General features: G+C 38.6%; 1 pseudogene across 1 annotated transcript; it reads right to left on the reverse strand.

The window, feature by feature from the left end:
- Positions 1 to 4,563: 4,563 nt before the first annotated feature.
- LOC309859293 (mRNA decay activator protein ZFP36L2 pseudogene) lies at positions 4,564 to 5,865 on the reverse strand (annotated as a pseudogene). The gene has a single exon. The product of its transcript is annotated as an mRNA decay activator protein ZFP36L2 pseudogene (transcript).
- Positions 5,866 to 14,956: the final 9,091 nt, after the last annotated feature.

The raw sequence follows: 14,956 nt of genomic DNA on the forward strand, positions 1-14,956 counted from the left end.
GGAACAAAAGAAAAATGCTTAATTAAAAACAACATGACAGAAAGGAGTGGAAGAAAAAATAGAAAATATTGGGGTGACAGATAGAAAATAGTAACATGATAAATATTAATCCCATTATGTCAGTAATCACCTTGAATGTCAATCATCTAAATATGACAATTAAAAAATCGTTGGAATGGATTTATAAAATCCCAACTCTATGTAGTCTGTAAGAAAACAACTTTATTTATTTATTTGTTTGTTTATTGATTTTTTAAAATTGTATGTATTTATTTGACAGAGAGAGACACAGCAAGAGAGGGAACACAAGCAGGGGGAGTGGGAGAGGGAGAAGCAGGTCTCCTGCTGAGCAGAGAGCCCTATGTGGGGCTCCATCCCAGGACCCGAGGACCACAACCTGAACTGAAGGCAGATACCCAACCACTGAGCCACCCAGGCACCCCATAAGAAAATAACTGTAAAACATAAAGACAGGGGTGCCTGGGTGGCTCAGTGGGTTAAGCCGCTGCCTTCGGCTCAGGTCATGATCTCAGGGTCCTGGGATTGAGTCCCGCATTGGGCTCTCTGCTCAGCAGGGAGCCTGCTTCCCTCTCTCTCTCTCTCTCTCTGCCTGCCTCTCCATCTACTTGTGATTTCTCTCTGTCAAATAAATAAAGTTAAAAAAAACCATAAAGACATATGTAAATTAAAAGTAAGTTAATAGAGAAATATATTTAATGCTAATAAAGATTATAATACTAATATTAGACTGAATAAACTTGGAAGCAAGTGAAGTCAGTCTCCAAGGAAACATAACAGTTCTTAGTGTGTGTGAACTTAGTAAACGATCATCAAAATATATGAGGCCAAAATTTATGAGGCAAAAACTTGTAGAAGTACTAAGAGAAATAGATGAATACATTATTTATAATTGGAGACTTCAGCACTCCTCTATCAGAAATGGATAGATCTAGCAGGCAGAAAATCAGTAAGGACACAAATGGAATCAACATTGCTATTAATCACCTGGCTATAATGGACATCCATAGACTATTTCATCTAACAGCAGATGGACATTCTTCTCAAGCTCACAGGGAACATTATTTGAGATAGACCACATGCTGGATACATACAAACCATGACCAAATAAAAACCATGACCAAATGGGATTTATTACAGGTATGCAAGATTTGTTTACCATCTGAAAATCAATTAATGTAATACTTCACAGCAACAGGCTAAATGAAATCACACGATCATATCAAATAATATCAATAAATGCGGAAAAAAAGTATTTGACAAAATCCAATACCCATTCATGATAAAAACTCCCAGTAAACTAGGAATAGAGGGGAATTTCCTCAACCTGATAAAGAATATCTATTAAAAAAAACTCTACAGCTAACACTATACTTAATGATGAGAAACCAGAAGCTTTCCCACTAAGATCAGGAATAAGGCAGGGGTGTCTCCTCTCACCAATCTTTTTCAATACTGCACTAGAAGTATTAGCTAATGCAGTATAATAATGAAAGGAAATTAAAAGTATATAGACAGGTAAGGAAGAAATAAAAAAGTCTTGTTTGGCATTATTATCTATGTAAAAATCCAAATGAATCCATAAAAATATTCTAGAACTAATAAATGATTATTATAAGGTTTTAAGATATAATATTGATGTACATAAGTTAATAGCTTCCCTGTATACCAACAGCAATTAATAGGTGAAATTTGAAACTGAAAATGTAACATCATTTACATTAGAATCATAAAAAATGAAATATTTAGATATATGAAAAGTACAAAATCTACATGAAGAAACAAAAAAAATCTGATGAAAGGAATAAAGATGAAATAAAATTAATTTCTGGTCTATCTATGAAAGATATTTTTGAAAGAATGAAAAAAGAAACTACAGATTTAGAGAAAATATTTATAAAAGATATACCTGATAAAGAGCTATTATTCAAAATATATAAAGAACCCTTTTTTAAAACTCAAGAGGATAATAACCAAAAAAAAAAAAAAAAAGGGCATCTGGGTGGCTCAGTAGGTTAAGCCTCTGCCTTTGGATCGGGTCATGATCCCAGAGTCCTGGGATCTCTGCTCAGCAAGAAGCCTGCTTCCTCCTCTCTCTCTCTCTCTACCTTCCTTTCTGACTACTTATGATCTCTCTCTGTCAAATAAATAAATAAATAAAATCTTTTAAAAAAAGTGGGGAGGGGGAGAGAGACTGAAAATAAACCAATGACTTTAACAGACACCTCACCAAAGAAAAGATATAAATGGCAAATAAACATGAAAAAAAATTCTGCACATCATATGTCATCAGAAAATGTGAATTATAACAATAAGATACCACTATACACCTATTAGAAAGGCCAAAATCTGGAACATTGACAACAGCAAAGGCTGGTAAGGCTGTGGAGCAACAGGAATTCTCATTTATTCTGGTGGGAATACAAAACAGTGGATTCACTTTGAATGACTATTTGGTGTGTTTGTTTGTTTATTTTCCAAGCTGAACATACTTTTACCACACAACCTAGTCATTACATTACTTGATATTTACTCAAGGCATTTGGAAACTTATACCCCCACCACCCCATACTTAAATGTTTATAGCAACATTATTCATAATTACCAAAACTTAGAAGCAACTAAGATGTTCTTCAGTGGGTAAATGGATAAACTATGATACATCTAAACCATGGAATATTGTTCAACACTAAAAAGAAATGACCCATCAAGCTATGAAAAGTCACAGAGGAAAGTTAAATGCATATTACTAACTGAAAAAAGCCAATATGAAAAGACTATACACTGTATGATTGTAAGGATATTCTGGATAAAGCAAAATTATGGAGACAGTAAAAAAAGATCAGTGGTTGCCAGGGGTTGGGGGACAGATTAATAGGTGAATTACCAGGATTTTAGGGTAGTGAAACAATGCTGTATACTACAGTGGTAAATACATATCATTATACATTTGTCCAAACCCCCAGAACATACACCAAGAGTGAACCCTATTATAAACTGTGGACTTTGGGTGGTAATGATCTGGGGTCCTCAGTTATAACCAATGTACTAATCTGGGTGGGGGGATGTTGATAATGTGGGGAGGACAAGGGTAGAAGGGAAATCTTTGTACCTTTCTCTCATATTTGCTTTAAACCTAAAAATAATCTTTAGGGGCGCCTGGGTGGCTCAGTGGTTTGGGCTCCTGCCTTTGGCTCGGGTAATGATCTCAGGGTCCTGGGATCGAGCCCCGCATCGGGCTCCCTGCTCCGCAGGAAGCCTGCTTCTCTCTCTCTCTCTCTCTCTCTCTCTCTCTCTCTCTCTGCCTGCCTCTCTGCCTACTTGTGATCTCTGTCAAATAAATAAATAAAATCTTTAAAAAAAAAATAAAAATAATCTTTTAAAAAATTAAGAATGGCTGATATAAATAAAACACTGACTAAATGGGTCCACAACACGTTATTTTCTTTTTTTGTTGTTTTTTTTTATTTGTTTGTTTTTTGTTTTCCCAAAAAATTTATTGGGGGAAAAATACAAAACATTTACAGTACAATGTTTACAGTCACAATTTGTAGTGAACTGATTCCCCAAAATAGATTACAACTCAAGTTGACTTATCTTGTTACATTCAAAAACCATATTCTGTCAAAATAGTCCCGAGTACATACATACATAGTGCCCCATCTGTACCTACATACAAACTAAAGCTACTGCTCATTCATTCGCTGTCCAGGAAAGCATTCCCGCCTACCTACACACGCAAAAAAAAAAAAAAAAAAAGTACAAGTTTTGGAATTTTCTGTAGTGAAAACAAGGCACATTCATGTACTACATACCATTCTTAGCACTAAGAGGTGGCCTCTTCACTTTAGATCTATATTAGAAAGTGGTAAATATCTTCTCCTTTCGTGCAGTTGGCCAAAGGCACTGTGAAACTAACTCTCCCACCCCATTATTGCTACATGTCTTTAAATGCAGAGTATGTCACAGTAGAATTGGTGGGATAAACAAAAAACATTTTTCTTCTTGCTAATTTAAAAAGCTGGAATGACAAAAAACATTCCACATTTAAGCCTGCTTGCAAAGTATGTGGTCAACTTTTTTTTTTTTAAAGTTGGATGAGCTAAAACCATTATACATTCTAAGAAAACTCATAAGATATTCCTCAAACTACTTCCACAGCATCAGGATAGATTTCTGTAAAGAAATCATGCAATCTTTCCAAATTTACGTAAACAAGGAAAGAAATTAATGAAATAAATATTACATGCAATCTCTTAAATTAAGATTTTTTTACTCATTTACAATAAAATAACCAAGTGAAGTTACAAAAGGCCTATATTATTGTGAAAAGAACATACACGCCACATTCTGCCAATTAATAATGACAATCATAATTTAACATAATAAAAGAATATATATCTATTGCTTTTCATCATACTTGATAAATACAGTATGAACAAAAATTTCAATGTATACTTTTCACAAAATAATAAATAAGTTAAATGGTTTTTTCATATTGAGTTGTGGTGCACTGGTGCAAATCAATTCAAAACAGCTAAAAATTCAGCAGTTATTCTCCCAAGGGTTGTTGCTGGCACACAAGACCAAAGAGGAGGCTGCGCTTGGGGCTCTGGGCGCTAGCAGATCCTCGGCGCCCCCTGTGCCGTACAGCAGCGCCGCTGCGGCCACAGCCACCACCGAGGCACAGCACGTCGCAGCACCCGAGGGCGTGGAGGCTGCGGAGGCAGAGGAGCAGGACCAAGCAGAAGAGGAGCAGGATGAGGCTGAGGAGCAAGAAGGTGTCGGCGGCGGCGTGCGCGACATGGGGCTGTTGAGCAGCAGCGGCGACTCGCGGCCCCCCCGGGGGCTGGTGGTGGCCCGATGGGAAGCCTGAGAAACAGGCTGTGATGCAGCTTGGGCCGCGGCTTCCGCGGGAAGCCCAGGTGCAGCGCGTCCCGCGCGCTTAAGGCGCGCAGGTCCCCAGAGGCGCCCCCAGACGGCGCGGGCCGCCGCTCATCTGCATTGTGGATGAAGTGGCAGCGCGGCCCGTAGGGGCAGAAGCCGATGGTGTGGAAGGTGCGGCACAGCTCGGTCTTGTACTTGGGGTGCCGGGTCAGGCTGCGTAGCCCGTAGAAGCAGTGCGCGAACTGGCACTTCTCACCATACTTGCACGTGCCGCTTTCCTGGAAGGGCCAGCAGAGCTCAGTCTTGTAGTGCCTGGGAGTTGATCTGGGAGCCTCCGCCCCGCTTCTGCTGCTGCTGCTGCTGCAGGTGCAAGAGGTGCTGGCTGCACTCGCCATTCTCGCTGAACGATTGGCCGCCAAATTTGTTCTCCTAGTTCTTCAGGGCCGTGCCTCCGCCCCATGATGGCTCCTTGAGTGTGACATAGGAGACCTGGCCGCCCTCCGCCCCGCTGCCACAGCTGCTGCTGTTAGCCGCGCCCCGGAACTTGGGGGAGCAGCTGCCCGGGCTAGGCGCGGGGTGGGCGAGCGCCTGCAAGTTGCTGGCCCAGTGCCATCGGAGAAAGCACAGCGTGAAGCCCGAGCTAGGGGCTGCGACCACCTGCGTCCCCACCGCCTTCTTGTCCAGCATGTTCAGATTGAGGTTGGCCAGGGATTTCTCCGTCTTGCACAAGAAGTCGATATTGTAGAAGGCGGACAGAAATGTGGTTGACATGTTTCTGGATCCTGTAATGGTCCAAATTGCAGGCAGGGAGATCCGGAGGAGCCCTCAGGGCGGCCACGAAGAATAATGGGTGACCAGCGGGGGAGGGACCGAAAGTTTGCCAGGGGACGAGGCAAGAGGGAAAGGGAAGCAGCGCGACCTGGTTTGAGGGTGCCCGGGAGTGCGTAGTGGGGGGAAAGAGGACAGAGGAAAAAGAGCTCTCCTCCGCCCCTTGGGGGTGCCCGGCCCGTCCGCCCCCCCACCCATTCACTCCCCCCACCCCCCCACCCCCCGCGTGGAGCCCGCGACAGCTAGCAGACTGCTGGACCACAACACGTAATTTTCATTTGTCATTTCATTTGTTTTCTTTAACTTCAATCTAAATAAGTAAGTTGGTGCCTAAAAATAAATGTCACACCACAAGGAAAACTGGTGTCAAACTTACCAGAGCTGCGGTTATGTGAAGCTCTTAGTATTTGGTTTAGGAAGCAAGGTAATATGGAAGATAGAAATTCATTTAATTGATATTTACTGAGAACTAAGTATGTGTTGGACACTGTACTAAGCTTTGAAATCAGCAATAAATAAGGAAGATATAGTTCTTGCTCTCATGAATCATAAATAATATATATTCAATAGACCCATTTTCCCTTTTTTTTAGAATGAAGAATAGGGCAAATGATCGAATGAGGGTTTAAAACTAAATCATACAGTGTACTCTACCACAGTTTTCTAATTAAAGTGTTAATGAATAACCTTAAGCAACCAAAATAGAAATCTGAACTTTAAAAGTGATGATTTGACTCCAATTTTAACCAAAATTGTAAGTCAGAGTAATCCCATAGGATATTTTCAATAATTAATGACTCTGATGCTCATTAGGGTTTCCTTCTTTTCCTTCTCCCCCCACTATCATTTCCCCTGATTAAAAAGAAAGTAAAACAAAACCAAAAATCTCTCAACAACAAATATTAGGAGTCAGTATCTTTTAATTATTGGCTTGATTTTAAGCTTTCAAAAACTCAGTGATGTATGATTATAAATCTCAGACCCCTTGGTCCTGAGCAGTTACCAGTTTGCATCACTAAAGACTTATTATTGCCACAGCAAGTGTCCATCCAAGTCATTCAGCACCAGGCCAATGGTAAAGAATCTGTCTTAATTCCAGCTCTTATTTCCAGCTGATTCATTACTGCTCACAAAGAAGTTTCCTGAAGCCCATTAAAACCCCAGAAGTATAGGCTCATGCATGGAGTGCTCCTTCCTGCTGTTGATCTCAGTACCAGAAAAGACATGTTGTCAGCAGTGGAATATCAAGCAAGAGATTTCTGGAGAATAAGTCTAATATTACTCCATATTTACCACTACTTCCTAGAATTGAAAATGTCTGGATTCCTGGAGGAAGACACTGTTACTCAGAACTTTGAAACTCAGATCAGGGTTAACAGATATGGACCACATCATTCCCCAAACAAAAAGAATATTAAGCCCTAAATTCAAATCTCATACAGTGCTCCTATTTAATATCACTTCACTTAAAGTGGAGCACAGATGTACATCTTTGAGCTGTCTCCCAACTCCACTTCGTATTCTTATATAGTTTGTACACTCTGTTTCCTCAACCAAAGTCTCTCCCCATGCTTGGCCCACCAGCTATTACTCTATGTAATTAGTAGATATACCTTGCCCTCCACTTCCACCTTAAATGCTCCCAATTTGGATGGTATTGCAATCCCAAAGAGCAAATGTGAGCACCCTGAGATATTGGGCCACGAGTAGTTTCACTGGGAGAAGGACACTTCTGAACCCCTGTACTCCTGGAAAATGAAGCAGCAGTTAGATTCACCTAGAAGCCACACAAGTTCAACTGCCTGCTAGACACTTCAATCTTGCACACTGACTGACTCACAGGAATACTTAAGTGTCTGGGCAGCTTTATGCCTGTTTTGGTAGAATGTTGGATTCCATTCAGGATAACACATTTATTATGAAATAAAATGGAAATCTTGCCATACTAGTGAATTTATAAAACTATGATAGATTTTTCTTTTTTTTTTAAAGATTTTATTTATTTATTTGACAGACAGAGATCACAAGTAGACAGAGAGGCAGGCAGAGAGAGAGGAGGAAGCAAGCTCCCTGCTGAGCAGAGAGCCTGATGCGGGGCTCGATCCCAGGACTCTGGGATCATGACCTGAGCTGAAGGCAGAGGCTTTAACCCACTGAGCCACCCAGGTGCCCTAGGATAGATTTTTCTAAGTCATATTCACTTTTATTATAATAATATATCCTCATATTTAAAAATAATGTCAATTATTACAGCTTATTGACACAGAAAATAAGCCCTCAGACAATTTAAAGCCCTCAGACAATAGCCATTTCAAGTCAACCAGGGGAGTTGAAGCTTCATTAATAAATATATCAGAGCAAATGAAAATCACAATAATGAGGCACCACCACACATACAACACCAGCTAAAATTGAAAAGACTGACAACCCCTCAGTGTTCACATGGATTCAGAACAACAACTCATTTTCTACAGGAGGAAGCACACTGAGTTTGGTGGCATATACTAGATCTAAAAATTAGCATACCCTGGGATAGCTGGGAAGATAACAAGAGTAGGAGGACCCTAAGCACACCTAAACCCATAGATAATACTAAATAACACTTGCATCAATGTAAATAGCCCAGAAAATGACTCCAAGACTGGCAAAACAAACCCCACTAAACTAAGTGTAGAAAAGCGGCCACATGGAAGAGCATAGGAAGGACAGAGACACAGTTCCTAAACAGTCCCTTGGGATTATCCGCAGCTAGAAGGGATGTCATGGGTAAAGAGAGGAAAGAGAAACAGGCCCTCACACTGGGGAACCTGAAAGGACAAGACAAATCACCATAATATATGGCTTTGAAAACCAGAGGGGCGAAATTTTGTAAGTACTTATAATCAGTGGGATTTTAACCTGGGATTTTAAAAAATCAGTGGGCTTGGCTCTGGGAGAGGGGGAGGTCCATAGGAAAGAATCCCTACCCTTAAAGAGACAACAGAACAAATAGTTCCACAAGATACAGCATAGAAGTTGCAGCTTGAAAAACGTGTGAGGCATATGGGTAAGAAAGTTGTTTACTCATCTCAGAGCATGTCCTAGAGGGATTAGGTCACTGGCAGAATCCTGCAGGAACAAAGGAAATGGCAGGCACCATTTCAGTCCCCATATCTCCCAGTATAAACACACAGCCACCTCACTACCTAACTTGATTAACAGTGTGCCCCACTCCCTCCATCCAGGTGGGCCTCTGACTGTAGATACCCTCCCCTAGAAGACAAGTGTGAAGACCTTGCAAATCAGCATGCATCCTTCTTCTGTGCACACTGCAGATTCGTCTCCTCCAATACGCTCTTGGCAGACACCAACCAAAGCAGTTTCACAAAACTGGCAATGTGCAAGCAGCCTTGACAAGAGCCAGCACCACTCCATACTGAGTCCTGCCCAAGGGAGAGTGAAAGATAACTACACACAACAGTAAGACCACCCAACCCAGAAGTAGGCTGGTAGCAAACAGCTGGTCTGAATGTAGCCCCACCCACCAATGAAAGCTTCTCAAGGGAAAACACTCTGCAATTTTGTGCTATTACTTCTCTGACAAAAAACTGGGCTGACTCAACTTCAGCCCAAGGTGGCCCCAGACTAGTCTACTAACACCACAGGGACTGAAACCTTCCCACAACAAGTAAAGAGAGCCATCACAGACAACTGGACTAAAGGAAAAATGGCTCAGCCATAACATCAGGGTACATGCAACACACAGGAAACACGCCTGAAATGCCAGGTTCTGGTGAACAAGGGAAAGGACACTGCAGAGCACCACAGGACCTCTTCTTCATAAGGACACTACTTTCAAGAGAAGGAGACATAGCTAACTTTCTTAATATCTGGAAACATACATAGATAGTTAGACAAAATGAGGAGACAGAAAAAATATCAAAGAAGAGGACAAAATCACAGCGAGAGAGCTAAATGAAATAGGGATGAGTAATATGCCTGATAGAGAATTTAAAGTAATGATCATGAAGATACTGGGTTTGAGAAAAGAGTGGAGGACGTCAGTGAGACCCTCACAAACAGATAAAGAAGAACCAATCAGAAATGAAGAGCACAATAAATGGAGTTTAAAGTACACTAGATAGGATAAATACCAGACTAGAGGAAGCAGAAGAATGAATTAATGGCCTCAGAGCGATGGAAAATAAGCAAACTGCACAGGTGGAAAAAAAAAAAGAAAGAAAGAAATTAGGCAAAGTGAGAATAGACTTAGGGAAACCAGTGACACCATGAAGCATAATGACATTGACATTATAGAGATCCCAGAAGAAGAAGAGAGAAAAGGGGGCAGAAAATTTATTTGAGGAAATAATAGCTGAAAACTTCCTGAATATGGGGAAGGAAATAGAAATGCAGAATGAGACGGCACAGAGATGGCTCAATAAAATCAACCAAAAGAGGTCCACACCAAGACACACAGTAATTAAAACTGCTAAAAGGTAGTAGTAAAGAGAGAATATTTTAAAGAAACAAGAGAAAACAGTACCATACAATGAAAACCCTGTTAGGTTGTCAGCCTGATTATTTTTAAAGAGTTTATTTATTTATTTGAGAGAGATACAGATAATGAGAGGGAGCAGGAGTGGGGAGGAGAGAGAGACGCAGGCTCCTTGCTGAGCAGGGAACTGGATGCAGGGTTCCATCCCAGGACCCTCAGATCATGACCTTAGATGAAGGCATATGCTTAATGACTGAGCCACCCAGGTGCCCCTGCAAGCTTGATTTTTCAGCAGAAAATTTGCAAGCCAGATATGAGTGGCATGATATATTCAAAATGCTGAAAAAAGAAAAAAGAAAAAAACACCTTGCAACTTAAAATAGTATATCCAGCAGAGCTATCATTCAGAATAGAAGGAGAAATAAAGAATTTCCCATATAAAAATTAAATGAGTTCATGACACTAAGACAATCCAACAAGAAATGTTGAAGGTAACTCTTCTAGTGGAAAGGAAAGGTCGTAAGTTAAGAAAAGCAGGAAGCACAAAAGCAGTAAAAGTAAGCATATTTGTAAAAATCAATCAAAGGACTCACAAAAGAAAAGGATGTAAAGTATGGCATTAAATACCTAAAACATGACAGGGAGATGAGACAAAAATGGGTTCAAACTTAAGCAAACATCAACTTAATATAGACTGTTGTATGCAGATGTTATATACAAACCTCTTGGTAATGCAAAATCAAAGAACAGTAATATTTATACAAAAAGTAAGGAGAGAACAATCCAAGTAAATCACTAAAGAGAGGTAAATTATTGTGAGAGAAGTGAACAAGGAAGAAAGGAACAAAGAAGATCTATAAAAAGAACCATGAACCAAGCAACAAAATGGCAGTAAGTACATACCTTCAAATAATTATGTTGAATATCAATAAACTAAATGCATCAATCAAAAGACGTAGGGTGATGGAATGGATAAAACAAAAATAAAAACCTACATGCTGCCTACAAGAGACTCATTTCATATACCTAAAGATACACACAAATTGAAAGTAAAAGATGGGCAAATACTCATCATGCAAATAAGTTTGAAAAGAAAGCTGCAGTAGAGAATCTTATATTGAACAAAACAGACTTTAAAACAAAGATGATGGGGCACCTGGGTGGCTCAGTGGGTTAAAGTCTCTGCCTTCGGCTCAGGTTATGATCCCAGGGTCCTGGGATTGAGCCCTGCATCGAATTCTCTGCTTCACAGGGAGCCTGCTTCCTCCTCTCTCTCTGCCTGCCTCCCTGCCTACTTGTAATCCCTGTCTGTCAAGTAAATAAATAAAATCTTTTTAAAAAATTAAAAAATAAAACAAAGAAGATAATAAGAGACAAAATAGGGCCCTACTTGATAATATAGAGGAAAACCCAACAAGAAGGTATAGCAAATGTAAATATTTATGCACTCAACACAAGAATAAACAAATGCATAATATGATTAATAACAAACATAAAGGTAGTAATTGATAATAAAATGATTATAGAAGAGGGATTTAACACCTCACTTACATCACTGGAGAGGTCATCCAAACAGAAATTCAACATGGAAACAGGGAATTGAATCACACATTGGACCAGTGGATTTAACAGATACACTCAGAACATTTCATGCTAAAACAGCAGAATACACATTCTTTTCAAGTGCACATATAATATTCTCCAGAATATATCACATATTAGTCCACAAAATAAGTCTCAACAAATTCAAAAATATCAGTTATACCATGCATATTTCCTGACCATAATGCTATGAAACTAGAAATCAACCACAAGAAAAAAAATCTAGAAAGAGCACAGACATATCAAGGTAAAATAACATGCTATGAAGCAATGAATGAATCAACCAAGAAATCAAAGAGGAAATAAAAATTACAGGGAGACAAAGAAAATGAAAACACAGTGGTCCAAAATCTTTAGGATGCAGCAAAAGGTGTTCTGAGTTGGAAGTTTATAGCAATACAGGCATACCTCAAGAAGCAAGAAAAATCTCAAATAAACAACCCAATTTTACAATCTAGAAAAAGAGGAACACAATTGAAAACAAGTAGAAGAAAGGAAACTGTCAAGATTAGACCAGAAATAAACAAAATAGAAACTGAAAACAAACAAAACAATAGCACAGATCAATGAAACCAGGAGATGGTTTTTTGAAAAGTTCAACAAAATTGATAAAACTTTAGCCAGATTCATCACAAAAAAAAAAGAAAGAAAAAAAGAGGGACAGACAGAGACACAGAGAGATGAGAAAGAGAGAGAGTGAAGATCAAAATGGAAGAGAAAGAACACAAATCATATGATCGATTGAATAGATGCAGAAAAAAATTTGAAAAAATACATCCAATTATGATAGCAAGCTTGTAGGTTTAGAGGAAACATATCTCAAAAAAGTCTACAAATGAAAAACACATCACTTACCTCATACTCAATGTGCCAGTACCATACTATTTGTGAAAAACAAAAAAATTTCCCTCTAAGGTCAGGAACAACAGAAGTATGTGCATTCTTACCACTCATTCAGCATAGTACTGGAAGTTATACACAAGCAATCAGAGAACAAAAAAATAAGAGGTGTATAATTGGTGAGGAAGAAATAGAACTTCTACCGTTTAACAGAGGACATGATACTATATATAGAAACCCTAAAGATGTCACAAAAATCCTACTAGAACAGATAAATAAACTCAGTAAAGTTGCAGGATTAAAAAAAAAAATCAATATACAGATATCCACTGCATTTCTATACACTGGTGATGAATTGAAAGAGAAACTAAAAAAACGATCCTACTTACAATTGCCCCAAAATAATAAAATACCTAGGAATAAACTTAACCAAGGAGTTCAAAGGCCTGTACTGAGAATTATAAAACAACAATGAAAGAAATTAAAGAAAACAGAAACAAATGGAAGTCATTCCATGCTTATGGATTGGAAGAACAAATATTGTTAAAATGTCCATACAACCCAAAGCAATCTAGAGATTTAATGCAATTCCTATCACAATGCCAATGACATTTTTCACAGAACTAGAACAAACAAACCTAAAATTTGTTTGAAATTCCTACAGACCCCAAATAATCAAAGCAATCATGAAATAAATAAATAAATAAATAAATAAAACAAAGCTGGAGGTGACACAATTTCAGTTTCAAGCTATATTACAAAGCTGTAGTCATCAAAATAGTATGGTACTGGCACAAAAACAGAGAGGATCAATAGAACAGAATGGAAAGCCTAGAAGTAAATCTATAATTATATGGTAAATTAATTTATGACAAAGGAGGCAACAATATGCAATGGAAAAAGATAGCCTCTTCAACAAATGGTTTTTGGAAAACTGGACAACTACAGGCAAAAGAATGAAACTGGACCACTTTCTTACACCATCACAAAAATAAACTCAAAATGGAGTAAAGACATATATGTGAGATCTGAAACCATAAAAACCCTAGAAGAGAACAGAGGCAATAATTTCTCTGATATTGGCCATTGTAACTTTTTTTCTAGATATGTCTCCTGAGGCAAGGGAAGCAAAAGCAAAATAAAATATTGGGACTACATAAAAAAAAAAAAACTGCTACACAACAAAGGAAACAATACAACTGAAAGATAACCTACTGAATAGGTAAAGATATTTACAAATGACATATCTGATAAAGGCTTAGTATCCAAAATATACAAAGAACTACACAACTCAACACCAAATAATCCAACTTAAAATGGGCAGAAGACAGGAACAGTCATTTCTCTAAAGATGACATCCAAAGGGCTAACAGATACATGATAAGATGCTCAGCATTATTCATCATCAGGGAAATGCAAATCAAAATCACAATTACACCTCTCACCTGCCAGAATGCCTAATGTCAAAAAATAAGAAATTGTGTTGGCAAGAATATTGAGAGAAAAGTACTCTCATCTACTCTTAGGAGGAATGTAAACTCGTATAGCCACTATAGAGGACAGTATGAAGGTTCCTTATAAAATTAAAAATAGAACTACCTTTGATCTATAATTCCATTTCTGGTATTTATCCAAAGAATATGAAAACCCTAACTTGAAAGGATCTATGCACACCTATGTTTATTAGAGCATTATTTATAATAGCAAAATTATGGAAGTGTGCCTTGGTAGATGAATGAATAAAGAAGGCATGGTATAACATACAATTGCATATTATTCAGGGATAAAAAAAAGAATGAAATATTGCCATTTGTAACAACATAGATGGATCTAGAGTATATAATGCTAAGTAAAATAAGTCAGCCAAAAGAAATAAATACCATATGATTTCACTGGTACATGATAATTTAAGAAACAATATAAATGAACAAAGGGGGGAAAAGATATATATATATATATATATATATATACATACATACATACATATATACATACATACATATACACACTCTTGGGCACCTGGGTGGCTCAGTTGGTTAAATGTCTGCCTTTGACTCAGGTCATGATCCCTACATTGTGCTCCTTGCTTGGCAGGGAGCCTGCTTCTCCCTCTCCCTTCTGCCTCTGCCTGTTGCTTCCCTATCTTGTGCTCTCTGTCAAATAAACAAAATCTTTAATCTTTCTTCTATAGAGAATAAATAGATGGTTGCCATAGGATAATTGGCTGTTGGGATGGGTGAAATAAGTGATGGGCATGAAAAGTACACCTATTTTGATGAGCACTGAATAATATATGGAATTGTC

The sequence above is a fragment of the Mustela nivalis genome (genome assembly GCF_964662115.1).
Source record: "Mustela nivalis genome assembly, chromosome: 2".
NCBI lineage: Eukaryota > Metazoa > Chordata > Mammalia > Carnivora > Mustelidae > Mustela > Mustela nivalis.